This window comes from Gopherus evgoodei, chromosome 1, assembly GCF_007399415.2.
Source record: "Gopherus evgoodei ecotype Sinaloan lineage chromosome 1, rGopEvg1_v1.p, whole genome shotgun sequence".
Taxonomy (NCBI): Eukaryota; Metazoa; Chordata; order Testudines; family Testudinidae; genus Gopherus; species Gopherus evgoodei.
Genome location: NC_044322.1, coordinates 160,036,188 through 160,062,490, shown reverse-complemented (window position 1 = coordinate 160,062,490; position 26,303 = coordinate 160,036,188). Strand labels below are relative to the sequence as shown.

Below are 26,303 nucleotides of genomic sequence, written 5' to 3'. Positions count from 1 at the left end.
TTTCTGCCTAATAAATTGTACTCAACAAACAGATTGTGGGTAGTTGTCCAGAACACTTCAAAGGTGATGAGTAAACGGGGTAAAATCCTGGTCCCAGTGAAGTCAATGGCAAAACTCCCATTAACTTCAGTGGGGCCAGGATTTCACCCTTTGTTCTAATATATATATTATGCTTTACATATTCAAAGCAATGTAGACATATCTGGTAATTAGTCATTACAGTGCTTCCATGATGTAGGTAAATATTCTCATCTCTATTTTGTGGATGCAGAAAAACTGTTATAATGGGCCTGACTCTCCTTTGCCTTGCCCTTATGAAATACGGGCATAAAATGCTGCCCAATCAGAATAGTAACAGTTTCCATCCACTTTGCACTCACTTTGCAAAGGGCTACACAAGATGCAAGGCAGAGGAGAATGAGGTGCATTGCATTTTTTAGTGAAGTTCTCTCTTCTTCATAAGATTAGTGGTCTCTTTGAAGGGGCAAGTAGGATGTATAATATTCCCAGTAGCAGCCACTTCTGGAAGAAAATACACCCAAGAGAAAATACTGAACTCTTTAAGGAGAGCTTCGCATACTTAAATGAGGTCATTACATTTCCACAAGGAATTGTTTCCTGTAGAGTAAATTGGTATGGTTGTGTGCTTTAGTAGGGTATTATCTATTCATTGGAAATAACAAATGTGCTGTTGAGCCATACTAGAGACAAAGATTAGTGAAATTTTATATGGCACTTCTTGTTCTCAATTTAAATCTGCCTGTCTTTGGGTGTGTATCCACTGGTTTAAACATTCTTCTTAAAATTGTTTTATAAAATCTGTTGTCAGATAAACAGAATTCCCAAGCACCATCACGCCAGCCTGGCTAATGTTCCAAGTTTTAATAATCTAGAAATGTCTGGGGTGAAGAAACATCATCACGTAAGCTCTGATCCTGCAGAAACCTATGCCTGTGAGTAGCCCCTGCCCCACTGTTCACTTGAATACAGTTACTCACAGGCATAGGTGTTTCCAGGATCAGGGTTCTAATGTATTTTATTTCCCCCTCCCACCCCCCCAAAAAATCATTACTTCCCCTTTCCTCCCCACTCACCACAGAAGGTATTTTTGAAAGCTATTTAATGTATTTAGTAGAGCTACATGGGAGACAACAATTTCAACAAGTTTTGAGGTTTCAAATTTTGTTTTGTTCCTCACTGGAATGAAAATAAGACCTTTTGAAAGATTTTCACAAAATGGAATTGAGTTGAAATGTCCCTCTTCAGATCCAAAACCTGAGTTTTTTGATTCAGTTTCTCACTTTCTCTCTCTGGTCAGAATTGAACAGAGCGCCCAAAAAATCCTCCGATACTTCCCTGTGAAACATTTTGGCTTTGATAAAATGGCATATTTCAATTAAATTTCATTTACAGTAGAACCTCAGAGTTATGAACACCTTGGGAATGGAGGTTGTTCGTGACTCTGAACAAATGTTATGGTTGTTCTTTCAAAAGTTTACAACTGAACATTAACTTAATACAGCTCTGAAACTTTACTCTGCAGAAGAAAAATACTGCTTTCTCTTTATTTTTTAGTAGTTTACGTTTAACACTGTACTTTTTTGTCTGTGCTGCTGCCTGATTGCGTACTTCTGATTTCAAATGAGGGGTGAGGTTGACTGGTCAGTTCGTAACTCTGGTGTTCATAACTCAGAGGTTCTATTGTGGTTGAAAATGTTCCAAAGACCCCTCGTATTTAGCTTTTAATAGCAATGACTATTTCGGGGCAGGCCATTACATGAAGATTAAAAGGATGCTGTCTACTTGAATTCTTTTCAATTTTTAAAAAATAATTTTTCTAATTGAATCCTGATGTTTACTTTTTAAAATGACTAAAATTTTTAAATGATTTTCTGTTCACCTTCTGAGGTTTAAGAGCACCTTTTGGGTAAACCAACAGCATTGTTACCAAACATGCTCAGGCTTTTGCCTCTGCTTCTTCCCTTACTGAGCATTTGCTTGGTTCCTGGCAATTCAGTTTCAATTCTGCAGCTGCTGTTTACTGGTATGCATCTGTTGCTGCCCCTAGGGAAGATCAGTGCATGACAGTGATGACATCACGCTGGTGTGTGAAACAGAGGGTTAGTTTCTCTGTGCACCTCTGTGCAGGGCAGCTACAAGGGGCCATTTGCTAGTCCCCAGTCCTGATGTTGGGCTTGCATTTGCTTTTTCCCTGACATCTTAGAGCAGCCTCAGAACTGCTCTAAATTATGCCAGCTGCCAATGGGTCTCAAGGTCCATTAGACTTTCTTGGGATCACCAGAGCACAGAGGCCTTCAAGCTACACCCCTTCCTCCCATTCCCACCCTTCTCCACCAGGGGCAGGCTCAGAGCATTGGCTTAAATAAAACAGTTATTAGGTTGGACAATCTAAAAACACTATGGAATAGAAGATCAAAAACTGAACACCCTAACTGGTCTCAAATGAAGACACTGACCAACAAGCTGCTTCATTGTATAAGGTCTGTGGTTTCTTTGCTGGGGTTTCTGCAAAATAGAATTAACTCTGTGCAATAAAATAAACAGAGTTTACATACATTTTTAAAATAAATTATGTGAGAAAATACCCTGAGTCTGTTACCAATTTCTCCTCCATTGAGAAACTAATGCACTGCAAAGCCCCATAAGCTGAAGCTTGGCAAAAAGGCAACAATGAACTCCATGCATAGCTAGTTATGCTGGTGGGGATTCCTCATGCTAAAGAGATCTTTTGCTGGAAAAATATATTTTTATACGAGAATAGTGCAAAGTAACTCACCTGCAGCAAAAAAATCAGGTCTAGGAAGTGCAGATGACTAATTAAAAAACAAACAAACCGTGAAACTAACTAAACTTCTGTCAGATGCACAAACGGAAAAGAATAGAAAATAATCTCTTTGAATTATAGTCACTCTTAGGTATTACTTGTAGCAACAACATGTAAAAGATTTTTAGATGTCAATGAGATTTTTCAAATTGGTAGTGTTCATTTAATAGCTAGGTCAGAAAATTTGTTGCAGTTTACCTAGATTTTTATCTTTCTGCCTGATTTTAATGAGAGAAACAGTTAACATTCAGTGAATGCTCAAATATGTGGGAGAATACAGTTTTTTTGTAAAGAAAAATCCATGCAAACAGATTGTATAGGAGCTGAAAGTCTTAAAACCACCACCGCCACCACCAACCAAAACGGTAAGGTAAGGTTAAGATCCAAACTAACAAAAGCAGTTGCATTTTATGATAATGCTGCCCTTGTGTTCTACGTTCAGCCACATTGTTCAGACAGTGAAACCCATATGGCATGTAACATCTACTTTTTATAAGATCCAGTGAGAACTACAGCTCTGCATTACTTGACATTAACAGGTAGGTTAAAGACAGCCATGGCTGTCTTTAAGTCAGGATGTTTCTTGTATTGATCTGTGTCCCAGCTGTAACATCTCTTTAGTATATGTATTAATTTCATTTTCCTTTTTTTGTTCGGCTAAATGTCTGTAAAGGGACTCACTTTCATTTACAAAGAATTACATGAAAAATGCTGCTTGTCGCAAGAGACTCATTAAAATGAATGGAATGTGCCATTAAGAAATCCATCATGAGATAGTCTGGGGGTGACCTTGGGCCAGATTCATACTTGACATAACTCCCTTGAAGTCAATGGAATTATGCTGGAAATGAATTTGGCACACAAATACTTAATCAAGTAAATGGTACCTCTGACCTGTCCATTTCAATGGGCATTTTCATTAGCACAGGAGTTTGGAAAAGGGTGTAGGTAGGATTTTCAAAAGTACCTTAATGACTTGGGAGCCTGAGTCCCACTGACTTTTTGTGTGGTTTAGTCAGCCACTAAATCACATGGGCAATTTTGGCCATAACGTTTATTGAGAAAAGTCCCTGATTTTCCCAGCGAAATAGCTGTTTGGTTTTGAAGGATATAGATTGTGGAGTGAGTTAGTTCTGCTCTGGAGGCTGCAGGGATCAAATCTTGATTACTCTTCTCAGTGAAAATGAGTTTCATGGTTTGAATCTGGCCGCTGCTTGGGCACATCACAAAACTATTATGCAGTTAAGTGTGACTCAGAGTCTACTTAGCTGAGGTCCAGGACTGGTGTAGAGGTGTTGTCATATTTTGGAATGGAGGTGAGCTGGCAGAACTGGAGGAGGAAAACTTGCACAGTACATGCGCACACACACTGATTTGTTCAGTCCCATGCTGGTTGTCCCTCACTTTTAAGAGCAATGAGCCAACTCACCTTTTAAGGAAAAATCCCTCTGCCATATCAAATATATTTTCTCAATATAACAAAAGCCTAATCCACAAATTTGAGGACTATCTGTAGGCAAAATTGATTTTTTTTTTAAAAAAAAAAAAGCAACTTCTTATTTTGACTAGAGGTTGAACAAAAGTAAGATATGAAATAAATTTCCACCCCAAACTCTGATACCTCAATCTAGATATAAAAAAGAGAAAGAAAAACCCAGGTTAACCAATTTAAAGAGGGAAGATTGATATTGGGGCTAATAGACTTTATACTAAGTTTCAGTCTAGTGCTTTTTGAAATTAATTTTTTCTGCCTCATAAATCAGGGTTTCCAACAGAGATGTCAACTCTTCTGCTGACATGCCCCTCTCATTAAAAGCACCATGAAGAGAAGATTAGTTTACCTTAATAAAATACATCTATCTAGGATCAGATTAAGACTAGCCCCATGCAGTAAAGGGGATTGTCACAGAATATGCATACCGTGTCCCCTTTTAGGGCAGGTCAAGGTTGTGATATTACCACGGTTACAGACTACCCACCTATCCGTAGGCTGAGAACAGCACGACCCAGTGTCTGGAGTCAGTATGGCTGCCCTAGGAGTCAGGGCTGTATGGACTAATAGAATAAAGGGCCGCAGTGGGGATGATGGCCAGGGAAGAGGAATCCAGGCCCTTCCTGCTCCACCAAGTCCTGGCCCAGGGCCCTGAAGGGATCCTGCTGCAACATGCTGATCTTCCTCAGGTGGGAGATACCACTCACATTGCCTCCCTGGGCCACTTACTACCATGTCTCCTGAAGCCAGGGTCCATACATTGTCAGGGTCTCCGAGCCCCTCAGTGTAGGTATCTCCCTGGGATTCTGACTGTGGTTGGCCAGCCGTAGGCACTAGGTCTCTGTTCTGGTCCTTGGGATCTCTAGCTCCCGCAGTCAAGTGCTGAAGCAGCTCCTGGGCGGGAGCCTCTACCAAGCATCCTCTTTCCTTGGTGGTCAGCCTAGAATGAGCTGAACTGCTTCCTTTTAAACTGAGGCAGCAGTTGGAGCATACCGTGCACAGTTCGAGGGGTGGGTCTTCTGCCACCCATAGGGTTAACTCCATTCTTTCTTGGCTAGTGTGGGGTATGTACACCCCATCACAGGGATGCGAATGCTGTTTTGCCCTCTCAGCCTTAACACATGCATCTTGACTTTATTTATGGTATTTGGTTTTATATGTGCACTAAAAATGGACACCATCTACACTTTAAGGCACCTTTTACACAACTTAAAATCCCATGGAAATATCGTTCCAACATAAATCCAGGATATCCTCAAAGGAGATAGTGATAATTTGCTTTTCAGAAATCCCAAATAACTCAGGTTTTACTTTTTTCTAGTACTTATCAGTATTCATGGTTAATTAGGCAACATTTTAGTTGGAAATTTATTTTCTCCTTCATTGTCCTCAGTGTTGTAATGACTTATTTGCACCAAGTTAGAATGCAGGGGCTGGTAGAATTTGCTCGTTAGTAACCTATTAAGAAATAGGTTCTAGCCAGTCAAAATGTAATCTTTCTAAAAACTGTATTTTTATTGATATGGTTAATATCAACACAGACATCCATGCTTTGTAAAATATGTGATCATTTACATCTGTTTTTTCATGTTTCAGCAATCCCTGTAATTGATTCAAGAGAAACTATCTTCTTTTACAAGACCATAACATGTTTTACCTTAAAGTTATCAAGCAAAACAAGATCCTCTGCCTGCATGGGAGAAGCTTTTAGACAAATTTGACCCATGGTGTCTGAAGGGGAAAGGTAGAATTTTTGTTAAGCTGTTAAGCTATTTTAATTTTTAAGAAATATTATCAGTCTGAGATAACCTCATTAGAGATTTTAGATACCTACATTTCAGCTAAAAGATACATATATTGTGTAAATGTTGTTCTTTAAATAAGAAGATGGAAAACACAGGTGACTTAATCCATTGTCAAAATGCCAAAATAGATTTCAATGGACTAGGTTTCTCTAATTCTTTCTTGGTGTGCTGTTACAAATTCATTCAGACATATTGATTTGAACAAAACATACATTTTTCGGTGCCTTTTGTGTAACGTCCTGGAAAGATTTCACTCTCTTGGTGACATTGTAAGATCCAAATGATCAAAAATAGGATTTGCCCTAAATTAATGCTTGCTAGAGGAGTTAGAAAAAGCCTGTCCTCATCATAGCAGGTGCACTGCGGTAGAGGTGCCGCATGAACTGTCTTTTTCCTCTCTCATGGTTACTGTCGGTCAGTGCACTATAATAACCTCAGAGTGTGACGTTAGAGCTAGAGGAAGCGCAGTCTGATTGGCTGCTATATATACTGTTGCTAAGATGAGAGGAAAAGATGCAGAACAGTAAGGACCAAAACCCTTGCTGGGGATAGTTTTTCCTTTTCTCTAGAACAGATGGATTGTATTGTTTTCATCCACTTTAGAATCTGCTTGCTCTGAGATTGTATATTTGTATCTCAGATAGCAAAATATAAATAATTTAGTATCCATATGTTAGAGCAAACAAGTCTAACTGGTAGAAATTAACTGCAATACTAGAGAACAAGCTCTAGAGCTAGGTATTTTAAGGGTCCTTTTCCTTTTTTTTTAATCAGCTTAACTTTACCCATGCCTGACCATACCAAAATTGTATATTTTTCTTTAACTGGATGATTCCTGAATTTAATTTTATAGTAAGTAACCCAGTAAGAGAGAGACACTGTTGTTAGCATTCAAACTGTGTATAAAGATGGTAACAAATACTGAGAAATCACAACTATTGTTATACATTATGGCATTTCATGAGGTAATCCTCAAAAAAATAACAATTCCCTATCCATCTTCTTGCATGCATTTTATACAATAGCAGATTCTGGGACAGATTCTGTGACTGTTACTCATGTTGAGTATTATCTTGTTCCACAAATAGTCTAATTGAAATTAAGGGGACTACTCACTTTAAGTGGGATTACTTGTAGAGTAAGGTACTACCCAGTGCGAGTAAGGTTTGGCAGAATCTGGCCTAATGGAGTTTAGTCATTGACTCTATTTGTGTGAGGAAGATCAGTAGGATTTGGTCTGTATTTTTCAAGCCTTTTTTTTCTTTTACAATAATGCATGTTAAAACTAAGACAGGGAATTATCTATTCAGTTCACTCTTAAAATGACGTCTAGTCAGCATTTTAAAATAACACATTTTATAGTTTTTGTACAATTCATTGCCAGGCATGAACTGTCCCAGATGAACAACAAGAAAGATCAAGTCCTTGACAGAAATTCTGAAATACTCATAAATGGAGATAGCAGAGAATCTGGCCTGCATAATGAAAGATTACTTTAAGTATGTCTACACTGGAAGTGAAGGAGTGATTGTGGTACAAGTAGGCATATTTGTGTTGGCTTTAATCTAGTTAGAATGGGTGGCGATAGCAGTGTGGACATGGTGGCACAGGCATTAGTATGGGCTAATAGCCAGAGAACAAGCCCTCCAGGGACCTGGGTACATACTCTGGTTATTAACTTGTACTAAAGCCTGTGCCACCGCATCTACATTACTATTGTTAGCTTTATCTAGTTAGTACAGGTAACATGGGTATGCCTACCCATGCTGCAATCACACCTTCACTTGCAGTGTAGGGTATGTCTGTATTGTAATCACAGGGACTGATTGCGGCTCTTATAGACATACCTAGGTAGCTTTAGTCTAGCTAGCTCAGGTATTGTAGTAGTAAAGCTGCAGCAGCATGGGCTGTGCAAGCCTGCCCCCGCCCCCCAGTCCTTGGTAACACTGGTCTACAATTTTTGAGAAGTCGTCTGCTTCAGAGATAAAATGTGATATTTATTATGTATTTTGATGTGCTGAATTCAAATATGACAATTAAAACAACTGATTGGCTACTGTTTCTAAGATATTTAAGTTTTTACATTTTATGTCTATGTATATTGTGTAGATAGTAGAGTTTTAATCATAAATTGTAAACCTAGGTCTTTTCATGTGTTTATGGTTGCATTACATGATAATATTTCACCTGTCCTGTTTATGTAACACTTTAAAAATCAGCAAAAGGGTTATATAAATAAAATTTATTATAAAACAAAAGGCAAAAAACTATTATGCACATAGTTTAGTCCTATTCAGTGTCTACTCGGCGCTTCTTGGCTTGTCTCTTGTATTGATTAAATGGAGCATCTCTTGTCACTGTCCAGCAATAGTCTGCAAGCATTGATGGGTTCCATTTGCCCTGATAGCCTGCCAGGATATTCCACTGAAGTAGTCTGGAGCCTAACAGCTCTGCCTTACTCTTGGGTAGCTCCAAATCCCTGACAAGGTCATTCAGTTCACCTTGTGTTATGAGGTGTGGTTCAGAGGAGGAGGATGGGAGAAAATGTGGGTCCTGTGACATTGATGGTTCAGGACCAGAAGTTTCATCCTCTTCCTCTTCCTCGTCTGACTCAAGTGAGAAGGATTCTGGTGCATCAGGAACCGGCAGTCCTTCTCCGTGGGGTACTGGGCGTATAGCTGATGGAATGTTTGGATAATGCACAGTCCACTTTTTCTTCTTTGACACACCTTTCCCAACTGGAGGCACCATGCAGAAGTAACAATTGCTGGTATGATCTGTTGGCTCTCTCCAAATCATTGGCACTGCAAAAGGTATAGATTTCCTTTTCCTGTTCAACCACTAGCAAAGATTTGTTGCACAAGTGTTACAGCATATGTGTGGGGCCCACCTCTTGTCCTGATCTCCAATTTTGCAGCCAAAATAAAGGTGATAGGCTTTCTTAACCATAGTGGTTATACTGCGCTTTTGTGATGCAAAAGTCACTTCACCACAAACATAGCAGAAGTTATCTGCACTGTTCACACAAGTACGAGGCATCTCTGCTCACTTTGGCTAAACAGAAATGTGTCCCTTTGCAAAATCAAACACTGACAAATAAGAGAGCACAACACTGGATGATTTCTAGAGCTGGTATAGGGCAATTGGTTCAGCAGAGTGATGTAAGCTTCTTTATGATTGCATCATCCATGACTGCTAGGAATAACATGATGCAATTCATATCATGTATGACACAATACCAGCTTCAGATTGCATCATTCATTGTTTTGCCTAAAAAGCAAGTACTGTCCAAACCCGGTCACAGATTTATTCATAGATCCAGTCAAAGATGTATGTTAGTCATTTCTGGTTTAAATTGAGATCCCTTCCCTTTATAACTCACTTATCCTCCGCTATTCCCAAGTCAAGGGTCATATATACTGACCCAATAGCATATCTTGAAAACTAGAGCCAATCAACAATTTTAAGCATCATTTTCGTTCTCAGTGACCCAGAATTAGTAAAGTTGGACTACATTTATTTCAGAAGCATTTTGGCTGTAGAGCAGTGTAATTACTCGCATAGGTTGCTCATACTAAAGCACATGTGGCTGTGGCTTCACTGCCTGGGGACCTGAGCTAGCTAGATTAAAGCTTGCTCAGATATGTCTACTCATGCTGGAGTCACACTGTATGATTGCAGTGCAGACGTAACTTTACATTGGTCACAGCATGAGGTGTGGGGGGCAGTCATGGACCCAGTTAGGGCTCCATAGTTCCATACTCTAGGGCTGGATCTCCATGAGATAAATGGGGATTGCCAAGTGCTTTGCTTTCCAGCTTCTTTCCACCCATCTGCCCCCTGCACCAGGGGTGTTCCTCTCTTCATGCAATTTCATTTCAAAGACGATAGTATTAGCTGTGCCATGAAGATGATGATTGCAAACCATGAATCAGCACACAGGTATTCCAAGGCAGAATTCCAATTCATGCCTTCCAAGGCAGAATTTGGCCCAGAGTGTAGAGAAGGTACCTTTGGAAATCATATGAAATGTGCCAGTCTGAATTTAAGACTCTGCCATCACTACTGTAGATTGGTATTATCCTGTCTGATGCAAGTTTTGTGCAGGCAGCCGAGGCTAGAATTTGGCCCAAGGAGTACAAATGCTTTTAATAGTGTGTGTATTCTGCCATTGTATTTACATGCCATTTTGAAATGTACCTTCTAGCGAACGTGGGATTTACCCAGTTTTTACTGAGGCAAAACGTTCATTTTCAGGGCAGTTTGCTTGAATAGGGAAGGCTGCAGGGTCCCGCCCTTATTCTCCTAGGAATTATGGACTCGTATTTTACTCAGCAGGCAAGCTGACTGATTTCAGTAAGACTACTCATGGACCGTGCATACATCAAATTACGTGCATACATCAGATTCTGGCCTTATGACCCTGTTGAGTTATAATTAGGAACTGTGCCTATAAAACTGCAGCACACATCCCTCCCCTCCATTTAAAAACAAAAAGTTTGATCTTACTTAGAAAATGAACATTTTCAGCATCATTCAAATCAGAACTTCAAAGGAGAATCCCAGCAAAATCTACGCAATATTTTAGCCTAAGGGAGTGTATTAATTTGAGTTTAAAATGAGAACACTACAAATAAAAAGCTAGTGGTTAAATCCAGAAGCTAATGTCCTTGAGGCAAAATTTGAATTTATTATCCAACGGCCCCCCCCCCCCACAACATAGTGCTTCATATATGAGTTTTTTGTAGCTAGTACATTCTTGCTACATATGGAGAAATAAAGTGACAGATAATCTCACGCAGTATTTGGATGGAAATAACTTCAGGGCTCAAGTGAGCATGCCACATGGCAGAAACCTGCCCAGGACTGTGGATGTTGGGAACAATCAATTGTTCTGTGCTCTAGCACGGGCATGTGGGATTATTTTGCCTGCAGTTACATCAGTGTAACCTCACTGGGGTATAAAAGTAGGCAGGATTTGCTTTTTTTTTTTTTGTTTTTTTGTTGACTGCATCACATCTGAGCTGCAACACATACATTTGTGCAGAGTCTGATATGAATTTAGTCTTTTCATCTAACAAAAGAACTATGACAATTACAATAAAACTAACAATAAGGGCTAGATTATGAATTAGACTGTGTGTTCATGCATGGGCATAAGAGAAGTGCCAGAATTCTTTTACTAATGCGTGGGCTATCTAGACCTTGTAAGAATATGTAGGAGTAAGCAGGCGCTGCAAGGATGTCTACTCCCCCTCCAACAGGAGGAACACCATGGAGCATTTATGTATCAGCCCCTATTCAGGGCGAAAGGCACACTCCAGCTCCATGGTATATATAGATAGTTAAAGATCAATAAACAGTTTCAAACAAAACAGAAACAGCTCACTTGAGCAGTTTAAATTTTTCATCAAAAATGACTTAAACAAATATAAAAAAAAATTTTTTTTTTCAAAAATTAGTTTTCAGTGAAATGAGAATTTTGTTTTTCGGCTTTTCTTGTCTTCCTTTCTCTTTCTTCAGTTGTTTACTAGAAAAAGGAGAGACAAGAGGAAGGGGGAAATGGCAAGGAAAAGGGACCCCCCCAAAAAAAAGTATCAACATTTTTCACCAAATATCAAATAAATGAAAAGTCATTCCTTTTTACAACCTGCAGAACAAAAATTATTTGACATTTTCAAACTCTTTCATGAAACATGTTTTTCAACCAGCTCTACAATTCACCCTTCCCCACCCTAAGCAAGAAGACAGTTGAAATGCCACACAGAGAGAGATACCAGCAGCTCAGACGTAAGAAGAGAGTAGACCTTTGGCAGAGACTGCTATTTCAGTAGTAGAAGGGAATGCTGTGGAGATGTATTATTCATTTATTTCCCCTTGGAACTTATTAATTATCGGCAGGCTTACCATGGTGTCCCATTTATAACATATTCATAGGAAATTGGTTCCCTAGTGAATTAGCTGTTCTAGCTCAGACATGTGTTTTGATTGAATCTGGACTCAAACTTGTGGATTTTTTATTTTATTTCTCTTGAGAAGACACTTTATCATGTGAGAAAAGCTATCAAAGTAGTGCCAGCAAGTGCTATTAAATTAGTGCTTTCTAAATATTAGCAGTGTGTGGATAAAATCATAATACTTACTTGGAAATGATGTCGTAGACCTGTAGTGTTTTAAAGTCTCAAATTTTATTGTGTTCAGTTGAGTCCCATTGTGGAAAGCATCTTGATTAAGCTTGCTGGAAAGAGTTATTTTTTGCTCCCAGTCTTTCGTTTTCCCTTGGAGTTGTTTTAGGCTTTCGGCAAAAATCAGCGTTATCAGGAGAAGGACCTGACAATTTATAATATATATTTATCACAAGAGAGGATGGTGATGGCAAAGTAGTCTAAATCCTTAAAGAAAAGCCATGTGTTAATTCATTCCAACCATTATGTGATTTAACCTCTTGTTTGTTATTCATTATTCAAAATACATACAAATAAATGGCAGAGGCCTAGGGTTTGCGGGATAATTTACCATCTGCCTCTCATTTACTTTCCACAGCTTACATCCTTTGTGTAAGAATCCTACTTTTTACTGCTTTGCATGTTTAATTATAAACAACACTTGTAATTATTCCTGAGTACATCTGCTGATGTAAAGGAAAAGATGGAACAGTTAATGGTCAGGACCCTGGGAAATGAGGCCTGTATTCAGTTTTCTCCTGATCTTCAAAGCATAGATCTTACTGTCAGAGAGAGGAGATGGGAGCTTCAAAATCAGAAATTATATGGTTAGTTAAGATGAACATAAAATCTGAAGAAAAAATATTCTCTAAAGGTTTTAATATTGTAACCAAGGCTATTGGGCCAAATACTGCTCTGAGTTAAACCTGTGCCATCGTTCTGGAATCATTTAAGTAAATGAGATGGCACAGATACAGCTCAGGCATTTTTACTTCATTTTACAAGCACAGAGCCAAACACTTCTCTGAATGATTGAGACATTAAACAATAAAGTACTGTGAATGTAATGTGCTTAATCAGCAAATGAACGTAGAATCAAAAGAAAGAGGGGTTAGAGGGTAAATACTTAATTAGAAAACTTGCACTGGCAAATTGGAGTTGCCATTGCAGTTGGGTCAAAATGCTCGAACTAACATTTTTTTATTGAATATTCATGAAAATTAATATTGGGGCCCAGCTTTCTCTAAAAACCTGCTTACATCAGTTGAGGTTGAAACTTGCCCTCCTTGCAACCTGTGGTTTGTAGTCCTCTTACTCTCAGACAAATGAATGTCATAGGCTGCTATCAGAGAACTTTTTGGTCCTCAAGACACAAGTAAAAGAGCTGGGTAGTGCAGCTCTGTATGAAGGTTTCATTCATTTGGGGATAGGAAAGAGATGGGTTTTGGTCCTGGACCGTGTATAATTCTTTGGATGGGCAAATCTGCAGTAAATTGATAATTAATATGCAAATACTGGACCAAAGATTCCAAATATAATTCTGAATATCAGCCAGATTTCAGCTTTCAATTCCAAGCAGGTTTGATAGGAGAGCTGTTCAAAAACAGGTTGCAAGAATTGTGAACAAGGGGAATTACTTTTTTTTTTTAAAAAAACCCTCTTCTCTTACTCCCTAATGGCTGACTTGAGTTAGCTCAAACTTTCATTAAAAATAAATGAATAAAATCAAATCACCAGCACAGACCAATGGCCCAGGGCAATAGCAAATAAAGGCAATGGAAAGTCTCCCATTGAATTAAGTGGGCGTTGAATTGGATCTCAAGTATGGAAAAATTCAGCCCTGAATGTGAAAGTTTCAGATAGTTATGAACAACTGCAAACTGGAAAATAGAATTTCTGCCATTTCTACTATAGTATAACAAGTTCTAATGTCCAAGGCTGTGAGCTATTACCACGTGTGTGTTATTGTATTAGGAATCAGCAGTCAGAGTAAGCAATAGTATTTCACCTTCTTGGAGAGAATGTTTGCCATTTGATTTGTTGTGTAAGGATATGGTTATGTAAACCTCAAGGGGAAAGATATTACTCAACTGAAGCAGGCATAAATCACTGACTTCTGGAATTAAATATTATTGTATATTTCTACAGTGTGCTTGCAACCAGTAACAGGATGGTAGTGGGATAGTAAAAGAAACATGAAGTTGAGTACTTTGCACTATTGCATTAATCTTTACAGTACTTGGAATTGAGGAAGATAGGGCATGATCACAGCCTTGTTATAGTGTTTGTTTGACTTTCATAGGCAACTTTTAAATAATCAAAATAAATGCAACCAAATAAATTATTTGAAGCAGGGAAATAGAAATGCATTTACTTTAACAAACAAGACTAACTTGGGAGGCTTTGATTCAACTCAGACATTCATGCTGTATCATCTTAGAGCAGAGGTTTCCAAACTGGTACACAGACCCCTGGAGATATGAGAGTCGTCTCCAGGAGAAATTGTGTAAAGGTGAATTTTATTGATTATAGATTTTATTTATTGCATTTTCATAATAGGCTTCTCTGATGAAGCTTTAAAACTCTGTGGGAATTTGTTATATAAAATACCATAATTAATTTACTTCAAGATGCAACTATCCAGTCTAATTGAGCTCTATTTTTTTCAGTTGTATATGTTGCACTATAATTATATCTGTACGTAACAGTGAAATATGCACAGATGTCTAAAGACAGGTAGCGTCAAGAAGAACACACAGTAACAGTGATGAGAAGGGTAGGGATATGCAGGGAGTTGGTAGATCTGGAAGGGGGTACGCAATAAGAACAGTTTGGAAACCTCTGTCTTAAGAGTTATTGTGGTGGTTCACGGATGAATTTGACCCACGTGACGTATCCTTAACAGTTTGTCAAGTGTGTCTTTTCGTGAAGGACTATTCTGGACAAAATTCATCCTTGATATAAACCCACTGAAGTCAATAGAGTTTGATCAGAAAAGAATTTGGCCTACTTCCTGGAAAGCTCTCTCTTCATTCATTAGCATGCACTAATACTTAAAAGTACAGGTACATTAATATCATCCAGTGCAATTAGGTTTACAGTCCATCATGATAAATAGTAAGGTGCTTTACTTAGAGAGTCAAACAATACAATCTGCAGGGCCAGATAAGAATTTCGACTGGCTTGGAAATAAACCAAAGGATGATACTTCCCCCAGTTTCAACCTGACCTGGATTCCAACTCCTGTCCAGATAAGCAAAATTGTGATTTTTGCATCAAAAGAAGGGAATAGCAGTTTCCTAGAAATAGTTCAAGCCTGTTTCCATTGGATAAGCTGCATAATAAATGAAAACAGCAGAAAAGTGGACTGTAAAATGGAAGTGTTCTCATCATTTTGAGTGCCATCAGTGGAAAGGATGAGAACTAAGAAAGGAAAGCATTTTTAGCAGTGTTTCTCAATAGGGGTTATTGTGTTGTATGACCTGGGCAATTTTCTGCTGTTTCTAATAATTTCTCTTGCAATCCATACTGTTCATATTGTATTTTATCACTGTTTCCCCTCAGTAATGACATGGAAGAATGTCATGGAACCCCTCAGAATATGTCAGCAGGGATTCCAGTTCAGATATGGTACAATGTTAGATCTCTATTTGCAACTTTTGAACATAGTTATCTGAAATTCCTGTTGTGTTACCCTGAGCTTTGTTCTGACTCCCTTTCAGGCTGGGTTTAAAGGGGAACAGGCATGTTTACTAGATAAATCTGTTTTACTTCCATTTCTTTGGTGATTTGTTGATGGCAGAGAATTGGTGGAATATGATTTTTAGGTAGAGCCAGAAGTAAAATGCCCAGAATTTATGACAAGTAATGAAAATGTACACTTTGTCTTACAAAAAGACACCTAAAAAACGCAGTCAAACAATGACCATACAATAGAGACTTCCTGTAGCTGATTTTCTGGTGGGGTAAAAATGTTTGTTACCTGCATCTAAGTAATTGGGGGAAGGTGTATAATTGGAAGTGTGACCAGATAGCAAGTGTGAAAATCAGGACCAGGGTGGAGGAGTGAGTAATAGGGTCCTATGTAAGACAAGACCCCTATCTAATACTGGGATGGTCCTGATAATATTGGGACATCTGGTCACCCTTATAGTGGGGTTCATAGTGCCTGTAACAATGCTGCCTTTGGAGGAACACAACTGAGAGTATCAATTCAGGACAAATTGCTTAGAGCAGGGAGTTCACAGCCCAAGGTTGGGGTCCTTTGCACACCAAAGCAGCCAAACAGAGAGGACTTCAGTCTCACCCCCACTGGCTAACTATAAGTCATACAAGCAATTTTCTTAGACACTCCAGTTTCCCAGTGTCACCACTAGTGCGACTCATTAGGGAGACAAATGGGTATGAAAACCAATACCCTAGTAAAAGAAAAAAGGTTCTCCCTATCCCAAAGGACCAAGCCACAGACTCAGGTCAATATACAAGTTAGATTTTACCCACAAATTATTCTGTTGCCAATCCTTCAGAATCTAAAGGTTTATTCATAAGAAGATAGATATATAGATGAGAACTAGAATTGATTAAATGCAATCAATTACATACAGTAATGGCAAAGTTCTTGGTTCAGGCTCACAGCTGTGATGGAATAAGCTGCAGTTCAAATCAAGTTTCTGGAGTACATCCACAGCTGGGATGGGTCATCAGTCCTTTGTTTAGAGCTTCAGTTTGTAGTAAAATTTCTCCAGAAGTAAGAAGCTGGATTGAAGACAAAACAGAGGGGTTTCCAGGGCCTTTTATATTCTCTGCCTTTTGGAAGGACACCCCTTTGTTCTTACTGTGGACAATCACAGCAGCAAGATGGGGTTTGGACTCACGTGGGCAAGTCACATGTCCAAGCATGACTCAGTTTGCAGGCCGACACCATTGCTTACATGTTAGATTGAACGTTCCCAGGAAAGCTCAGATGTGGATTGGCATCTCCCAAAGTTCATTGTCAGTTAAGTGTTTCTTGATTGGGCCCTTACTGAGAATAGTCCTTTCTTAAGAAGCTGACCAAATGCTTCACTGAGGCTAGTTAGAATCAAAACACATTGAGATACAAGTACATAGCCAATATTCATAACTTCAACTGCAAAATGATACACATATACAGATAGCATAATCATAACCAGCAAATCATCACCTTTTTATAGACATCTCACTTGACAACCTTTGTACAATATTTGTTGCAAATATGTAACAGTGGTTGCAACAATGATCTATACGGTCACAGTTTATGTCAATAACATCACAGTGCCTGATTGTGTCCCTGAGATCTGTATGCAGAAGGGACTCTTCATACATAACTCTGCCCTTTGCATGCAGGAAGGGGGCTCATCTGCCTCCCAAGTGGCATATCCCCTTCCCCTAGGGGTCCTTGCCTATGCGGGATCGTAATGGGAGAGAGCTGACTGACTGTGGAGTGGCTGGAGGGGACACACATACCCCTCACACCTAGCAAAGCTTAGGGGAGTTTGTGGGTAAGCTCTATGACTGGTTCCTAAGGGGAATGTGGGGGAAGGGGAGGAGATGGGAAAGGGATGGAGAGGTAAACCCAGCCCTTTAAATAAAATAACTGGTGAAAAATCTCCACGAGATGTCCTAAGGAGAGGAAATCGAGCCTAATATTGATTATTTTGAAGGAAGGAGTTAATGAAATTCCTGGTTGATACTACGAGGGAGGAATTGCAATCCTAGTGAGGATTACAAAATAAATATAAAGGGACAGGAAGATATTAGAAATATAAGCAAGGAAATGGTGAAACAAAATTCAGTTTGGAATGACTTATTAAAGCTAATAAAATAATCCAGAGACTCAGTGTGACATTACAGTAAAGGGTAGTAGTTCCTCTTACCTGGCTGTGGTGCAGTCACACTAGGGATAGTAAGACATTCGGGTACCATGGCAATCTGTGCAGAATAAAATCCTAGCTGTATAGATAGATCTTGTGTTTATTTCTGAGCATCTCGTCTTCAGGAAGATATTGATAAACTGGAGGAAGTTCAAAGAAAAGCATCATGAATGATCAAGGGGATGAAGAAAATTGAGGCCTGGTCTACACTTAAAATTCAGATTGGCCCAGCTATATTGCCAGTTTTGGTTGGACATATTTCTGGAGATTTAATCTTATTACATAATCTTTAATTAAAGATTAATCCTTAATTCCTGGAGTCTCTGGGCCAATCCTGGAGGGTTGGCAACCCTATGCTCAGTGTCATGAAAAATTAACACCCTTGAACATTGTAGTTAAACCAATCAAACCCTGGTGTAGACACAGTTAGGTCAATGGAAAAAATATTATATCAACCAAGCTACTGCTACTTGGGGAGGTGGATTTCCTACATCAATGGGAAAACCCCTTCCATCAGTGTGGGGAGCATCTACAATATGGTAATGCAGTGGCATCTCTACAGTGCTGCTATAGTGCCTGTAGTGTAGACATGGTCTGAGTGAAGACAAAAGGGTATAAGAGCTAAATAGGGATGGATTGGCTATGTGGTGGCCATGGAGGGGCAGGGGGTGAGGTGGGAGCAGGGGGTGGGGGCGGTTCAAACAGGCTGCAGAAAATTGAAAGGCATGAATACCAAGGAGGAAGAGAATTTTTTTTAGGTTAGTACTGATGGAGTGACTAGGAATAATGAGATGAAATTAAGGATGGGAAAATGTAAATAGAATTTCTGGTGACGTCCGTTAGGCTGTGGAATAGCATCTCAGTGGAAGTGGTGGAAGCCTCATTGCTTTGGATGTTTAACACTGCACTGGAGAAAACCCTAGAAAATAAAATGTGAAATAATTCTGAACTGGCAGGGAGATGGATTTGATAATTTAACAGGCCTTTTCCATCGCCAACTGTGGAGAGTCTGAATTCTAATTGTTCAAATACACTAACTTTTCTTTTTTAGCTATATTTTAGCTATTTTTCTACCCTGATGCCTCAAAAACTATCTGATCCCAGTTCGCCTCAGCACTAGAACAGAGATTGCCATAGGGATGCAGGGGAGACCTGTGTCCCTCTGATTCTGGGGCTGCCAGGGGCCAGTTCTGTGACAGGCTGTCTACAGCCTCTGTGATAGCCAGGGAATAGCTAGGGCCATAATAACCCAAGTCACATCCCGTCCCTCCTTCCTCCAACACGCCTTGGGACACCCTCTGTGCCTAAGGCTGTCACAAGAGGTACAGAGCTGGCTGCGCTCTGTAGCTGGTGGGGTAGGCTACCAGCGCAAGACGTACTTCCATGAAGAGCCATGCAGTTGCTTTTCAGCAACTTTGCACTGATTATGCTGGCACAAGTGGACCACAGCGCTGTTATGAATCAGATCCTACTTGCCCAATGTATTTTAATGGAGTTAAAACCTAGAGTATGTCTCTTTTTTTTTCTGTTCTTAATATCCTTATTTATAACAATTCAATGTTATGCAGATACATAAAGGAAAAAATAGTTATAAATACTTGCAGGGTCTTCACAGTTGTCCCTAGGAGAAGGAGATCAAGATTATGCTGTCCTTTGAATCACAGTATCATCTAGTTAGATACCAAGCCATAGAACTTTGCTTGGTCAGTGTTAGAGCAGAGACTAGGCAGGCACACTGGTTGAAACTGTGGCAAAGAACGCAATTATCAGACGCATAGATGAAAATGGTATGTGGGGGAAGAGTCAATACAGATTTTGTAAAAGGAAATCATGCCTCACAAATCAATTAGAATTCTTTAGGGTGTCAAAAAGCATGTGGACAAGGGGGATCCAGTCCATATAGTGTACTTGGGCTTGCAGAAAGCTATTGATAAGGTCTCACACTAAAGGCTTTTAAGGAAAGTAGGCTGTCATGGATCAGAAGGGAGGTCCTCTTATGGATGCAAGCAGAGTCAGGATGACTTCTACCCTGACATCTGGTGGTGAATTATGGGGAGTGTGGAAAGGAATTTTAGGTATTTGCATTGGCACACCCACCCCACCTAACATAGCTCATGGCAGCCTAGGATGGTTATTTTGACATCTCTGGGATCCCCAATTTCTTTGTTATTGGGGCAAGAGGAATAAAGTGTTGTCACCCTGATTATGTGAATGAGGAACTATGAGACTGCTTTATGACTGAGATGTCTCTGTCAATTAAGTAGCACTTGCTAGACAAAGGACATGGGTGCCAAAACCCATTGAAATGAGAGAGGTTGGGGACTGGTGTGTGTATCTGTTGGGATGGGCCCCTTTTGAGGGCCTGGAACACCAATTGCACATCCTCGTCTCTCCACTGTTGAAGAGTAGAGCTAATTTTGATTCCATTAGGAGTCCATCTAGAGGCTGCTGAGCTGAACTCACGGTGGGCCAATGGTGCACGAGCACCGGGGCTCCCCTACTACAAGCTGAAATCACTAAGAGCGAAATCACTAAAAGAGCTAAGCTTACTGAGCTGAGATCACTGAGTGCTGTGCTAACTAGTGGGGGAGTCTGAAGATCTATCGCTAAGCGGCTGGCAGAGCAGAGCAGTTTTGCAGCATATTGGAGCAGCCCATGGAACAGTGAGCGGAGCGGTTTGCAGGGACAGCTGAAGTGGCTCATGGGTCGGCTGGAGGAGCGGCACAGCTGGTGTAGTGGAGCTGGTCGTGGTGAAGGCTGCAGCAGAACTCTACAGAGAGGCAGAGCAGTTGGCCCTGGCCCACGTAAGGTGCCCCTTAACACCCTGTGTGTGCCCCCGCCCCATTTCCACCCAGGCTAGGGGGGTAAAACTCTGCAGATAAACTTTTGAACTCTGGGGTGGCACTGACCAGAGACTTTCAGGTTGTTGGACTTTGGGGTGATTGGACTTAAGACCCTAAGGGGGAAAGGATATTTCCAACCGTACTTGGAGGTGGGTTTTTGCTTATGGTTTGTGTTATAATCCTGTTTGTGGTGTTTCTCCAACGTGATGCCACATTGTTTCCCTCCTTTATTAAAAGGATTTTGCTACACTCAGACTCCGTGCTTGTGAGTGGGGAAGTATTGCCTCCTAGAGGCGCCCGGGGGGGGTGGTATGTAATTGTCTCAGATCACTGGGTGGGGGCTCGAGCCGGTTTCGCATTGTGTTATTGAAACAGAATCACTGAATACTGAACTCGGCCCTTGTTGCTGCCAACTCAGAGGGGCAGAAGGGTTACATGAATCAGTAACTGGTTAAAAGCAGGGGTGGCTCTAGACATTTCCCCTCCCCAAGCACGGCGTCATGCCGGGGGGGGCGCTCTGCTGGTCGCCGGTCCCGCGGCTTCGGTGGACCTCCCGCAGGCTTGCCTGCGAAGGGTCCGCTGGTCCCATGGCTTCAGTGGAGCCGCGGGACCAGCAGACCCTCTGCAGGCATGCCTGCGGGAGGTCCACCGAAGCTGCGGGACCAGCGGACCCTCCGCAAGCATGCTGCTGCAGGCTGCCTGCCTACCGCCCTCCCGGCGACCGGCAGAGCGCCCCCCGCGGCATGCCACCCAAGCAGGTGCTTGGCGTTCTGGGGCCAGGAGCCACCCCTGGTTAAAAGATAGGATCTCCTCTGTATAGATAGATCTTTAGGTGGTATGGAGCGAACGTGCCAACTCCCATGCCACCCTACCCCTGCCCTAGATACCGGGAGTGTGTCTGGTGGGCAACAGGGGGTGTGGTTGTGGTCTGTCTATAGCCTGGCACTCCCCAACTGCCAGAGCAGTCCCTGAGCGACAGCTGTCAGGTGACAGCTGCTCTATCTTATGCCGAAGACTGGCCTACTGGCCTTTTTTTCTGGTTCAGATGTAGCAAACATCTTGTCACGAGAAGAGCAGATCTTGTGAGATTTCTATCATTCGAGCAGATGGCAATTTTAAGGGTACAATTTGTGGGGCTGTTGAAAACATACTCTAGCCCTGATTATGTTTTGAACCCTAAGGCCTATATTAACCAAATGCTAATATGACTCTTTGCTTTCTTAGGCCATCTATGAGCTTTACTGCAGAGCTTTGGATCATTGCAGCAGTAAGATACTGTAGCATTCCTTTTTCATAGAATCTACAGTAACACAGTTAAAAGAGAGTGGGGAGAACTGGAAGAACTGGGTGATTAGACTGTGAGCTCTTTGTTGTAGGGATTATTTCATATATGTTTTATACAATGTTTAAAACAATGGGATTGAATTGCCCAGAGGCATCTAGACATTATTGTAAGACAAATAATAGATAAGTATAAACTGCAAACAAATATTTGCAGACAAGATCACATCTCCTAGACTGGTTTACAGCAAAACATACAAGTGAGGGAAAGCCTATTCAAAAGTAGTTTTGGGGTTTTTGCACATATCTTCACCAAAGTCTAGTGACTCATATTAATGTTAATGGAAGGTACACAAGTTAAGAAAATTATCCTGTAGTATTTTGAAAATGATGTGATCCAGTGACAGAATAATGTGCTGTGTTTTGTCATTATCCAAATTGTTGCAATCCCTATCTCTTGTCTGCCAGACTAATGAAATCTTAACTTGCCTAAAAAAAATTAAAAATGCAGCTGGTGCATTCACTACTTAAACACAGTGCTCACAAACACTCCCATTGAAATCAAGAGTGCCATGAACAAATGCTACAATTTTCATTGCTTTTCTTTGCTTTCGCATGTATGTATAGCAAAATTTGCTTTAAATCTGTGTTTCCTCAACATACCAGGCAAATGAATTGCTAATATAAGTAATGGCTGCATGCAGGTGAAAATGTGATTGTCAGATAGCAGTATGTTAATAATTCATCCCATGCTGCAGTTTCAGTTTATATTTAGGCTATGTCTACACTGGCAATTGAATGACAAAACTTTTGTCTTTCAGGGGTCTTAAACTCTCTTCCTCCCCTCCCCTCTGAAAGACAAAAGTTTTTCCGATGACAAGCGCCAGGAAGCATTCTCCTTCTGACAATGCAAATGGAAGTTTTTTGATGGCAGGAGAGTTGACAAACAGCAGCTACACTGCGTGACTTTTAGCAGCATGGCTGTGGCGACACAGACATGTCACTAAAACCTGTGTAGTGTAGACATAGCATATATTTGGATGTTATGGTGATTTGCCTGTAAGATGTGTGATTTCAGGTTGGATTGGGTGTTAATGTTGCTTTAACTGATGATTTCCTTGCTTCCTATAATTCTATAGGTAATTTGGAGAATAATGGCCAAGATTTTCCAAAATGACTAGTTATCTTGCATGTCCAACATGAGATAACTTGAAAGGTCCAGTTTCCAGAAAGGGGGTGCTCAGCAGTTCTGAAAATCAGGCTTATTGAAGGAATCTCAAATTGAGTACCCAGAATCATTAGTCATTTTTTAATGTCTCGGCCAATACCTTTAAAAAAGGTGTCCATTAGAGTGAAACAAAGTATGGTAAACAAGTCTGTAATGAGATTATTGAGTATATTGATACTGTGTCATAAATTATGCATCGTACAAACTATGTTTTTGGTTTGTGTGCGAATAGTCAAATGTATCTTCCTTTTGAAACACACTTCTTACATATTACTGATGAAATCTTTAATTGCTTAGAATATATGGTTAGCAGCAAGAATCAAAGCTTTCTGCATGTTACCGCATCAGCTTTAGCTAATCCATAATATTGAATGTAGGTCAACTGGAGCTTTTTAAAACAGATGGAAATTTAGTAGTTTACTGTGGCTCAACAGATGCCCCCACAACGCTGCCAACTTCTCCCATTCCAAACTGCAGAAAAAGCAGAAATCAGCCTTCTGAAATCCACTTATTTTAACTCATTTTCATTCCAGCAGCACCAGCATACTGTACAGTAGGATTCTGTTTGTAATTTATTCAGCAGAGATATGCTACAAAAGATGGGGTAGTTAATTAGAATAGTTCACTGGTGTTTTCATTTAGAAGATTTCATGAACATAAATATTCAGAAAGAGAGAAAACCACAGTTATTCTAACCAAAATCCAAGAGCTGGTAGAAATCCCAGGCTTGTTGCCACACTCTTCATCTTTATTCTTTATATTTATTCAGGATCACAGATGCTGCCATTATACTTGTATGTCATTCATATCATTATCAAATTATTTCTGTGGATGCAGGAAAAACAAATGGGAGGGATCAGTATGGATGCTTCTCAAAGCAGGAGTCCCCACGGATAGCTTGCTGGCTACCCACTGCTAACAAGTGGCAGGCACAAGTAGGAAGTGGCTCTGTGGATGTCTCACTGAAATTAAGCTTATCTCAACCTCAGAAACTATTCTCTATGGGATTTATTTCTCTTTCTCTCCTAGTTTCCTCCTGATATTGAGAGCAATTGTTTCAGCTTCTCTGTGGTTGTTACACAGGCAACTCTGAGCCCCTAGCTAGCATTGGGTGGATGAAACAAAATGAAAGACCTGAAGCTTTCCCCCCCTGCTCAGATCCTGATGAAAAGCTGCAGAAAACTTATTTAAAATGCATTTTTAAACGAGTTGGGTATATTTGAGTGTGTTTGGTGAAAGTCTCTTCCTCGCCCTCAAGTGTCTGTCTATGGAATAGGTGGCAGAATGGAAGAAATGGGAGCTGGAGTAGGGGAACTGGACAATAATGGAGGACTCTTTTAAATGTATAAACATGAAGCAAATCTATTTGTGGGGACTGGGAGGAAGGAAGAGGGAGAGGCATATGTAGGAGTATTTTAGAATGCACAATTCTGATCTGTTCTAATGCTGTTCTTTCTCCTTCTCCAAAAAATATAGATGGCTTGTTGCCTGAACAATATTTTCAATTTAATTTGATTTAACTCCAGTGGAGCAACGTTTTTGTTTGCAGTCAAATGTGTTATTGAATTAATAAAGCTAACCTTTAAAGAGGAACATCTTTTAAAAGTCAACGAGTGGAGTAACTTTCATTGTGTAATCAGTGGAACCCAAACATTTTTCAAAATCCACAGATTGTGGATCCCTTAGTTTCTGTAGGGATTTGTAGGAAAATGTGATCCTGGGTGCACATTTGTGACAACCACTCTCCTTTGCAATATGCTGGAAGGAGATGGGTATTCTGTTTATGGTCTGCACAAGGCTTTCAGCATTCACCCCTTTGGTTTAGTGTGTCTGACTAACCTTGACTTAGAAAAGAAATAGCGTTTGAAAAGCTTTTCTCTGCAAATAAAAAACTATGGGATAGATAGTGCCATTAGACACAGCCTGGAGAAAGGGGTGGCAGAGAGCATGCATGTAATGGTTTCCCCAAGAATTGAAATTAGGGGAGGTGTTCGAATTTACAGGGGGGGTGTCAGGACCAATGAGATAAATAAAAGAGATATGAATAAAGTAAATGCTTTGTTAGGATTATGCAAATTTAACATAAGTATAATGCAAGTTACTCCAAAACACATAACAGGTCTAGATTTCTAAAAAAATATACATTTAAAAAAAAAGTATTTAATTTAAATTGACTTTTGAAAAGTAAGCCATCATGAAATAAGAGGGCAGTCCTCTCATGGATCAGTAACTGGTTAAAAGATGGGAAACAAAGGGTAGGAATAAATTATTGGTGTTCAGAATGGAGAGAGATAAATAGTGGTATCCTTGAGGGGTCAGTACTGGGACCAGTACTGTTCAACATATTCATCTGGAAAAATGGCTAAACAGTGAGGTGGCAACATTTGCACATGATACAGAACTATTCAAGATAGTTAAGTCCCAGGCAGACTGCGAAGAGCTGCATAGGGATCTCACAAAACTGGGTGACTGGGCAACAAAATGGCAAATGAAATTCAATGTTGATAAATGCAAAGTAATGCACATTGGAAAGCAATCTCAACTATACATACAAAATGATGGCATCTGAATTAGCTGTTAACACTCATGAAAGAGATCTTGGAGTCATTGTGGATAGTTCTCTGAGAACATCCACTCAATGTGCAGCAGCAGTCACAAAAGCAAACAATGTTGGGAATCATTAAGAAAGGGATAGATAATAAGACAGAAAATATCACATTGCATCTATATAAATCCATGGTACGCCCACATCTTGAATAGTGTGTGCAGATCTGGTCACCCATCCTAAAAATATATATATTGGAATTGGAAAAGGTACAGAATGGGCAACTAAAATGATCAGGGGTATGAAACAGGAGGAGAGATTAAAATGACTGGGAATTTTCAGCTTAGAAAAGAGATGACTAATGGGGATATGATAGAGGTCTACAAAATCTTGACTGGTGCGAAGAAAGTGAATAAGGAAATTTTATT

At 40.1% G+C, this 26,303-nt stretch overlaps 1 protein-coding gene and 1 long non-coding RNA gene across 2 annotated transcripts in view; one reads left to right on the top strand and one right to left on the bottom strand.

Moving 5' to 3' along the window:
- The window catches only part of ABCG1 (ATP binding cassette subfamily G member 1), a 95,217-nt gene that overhangs the window by 5,000 nt on the left and 63,914 nt on the right, over positions 1–26,303 (top strand).
- On the bottom strand, positions 689–16,803 carry LOC115658386. Its single transcript, XR_004002258.1, has 3 exons — positions 16,721–16,803; positions 2,286–2,288; positions 689–701 (listed from the first exon to the last, which is right to left on the bottom strand). It is a non-coding gene; the product is annotated as an uncharacterized LOC115658386 (long non-coding RNA).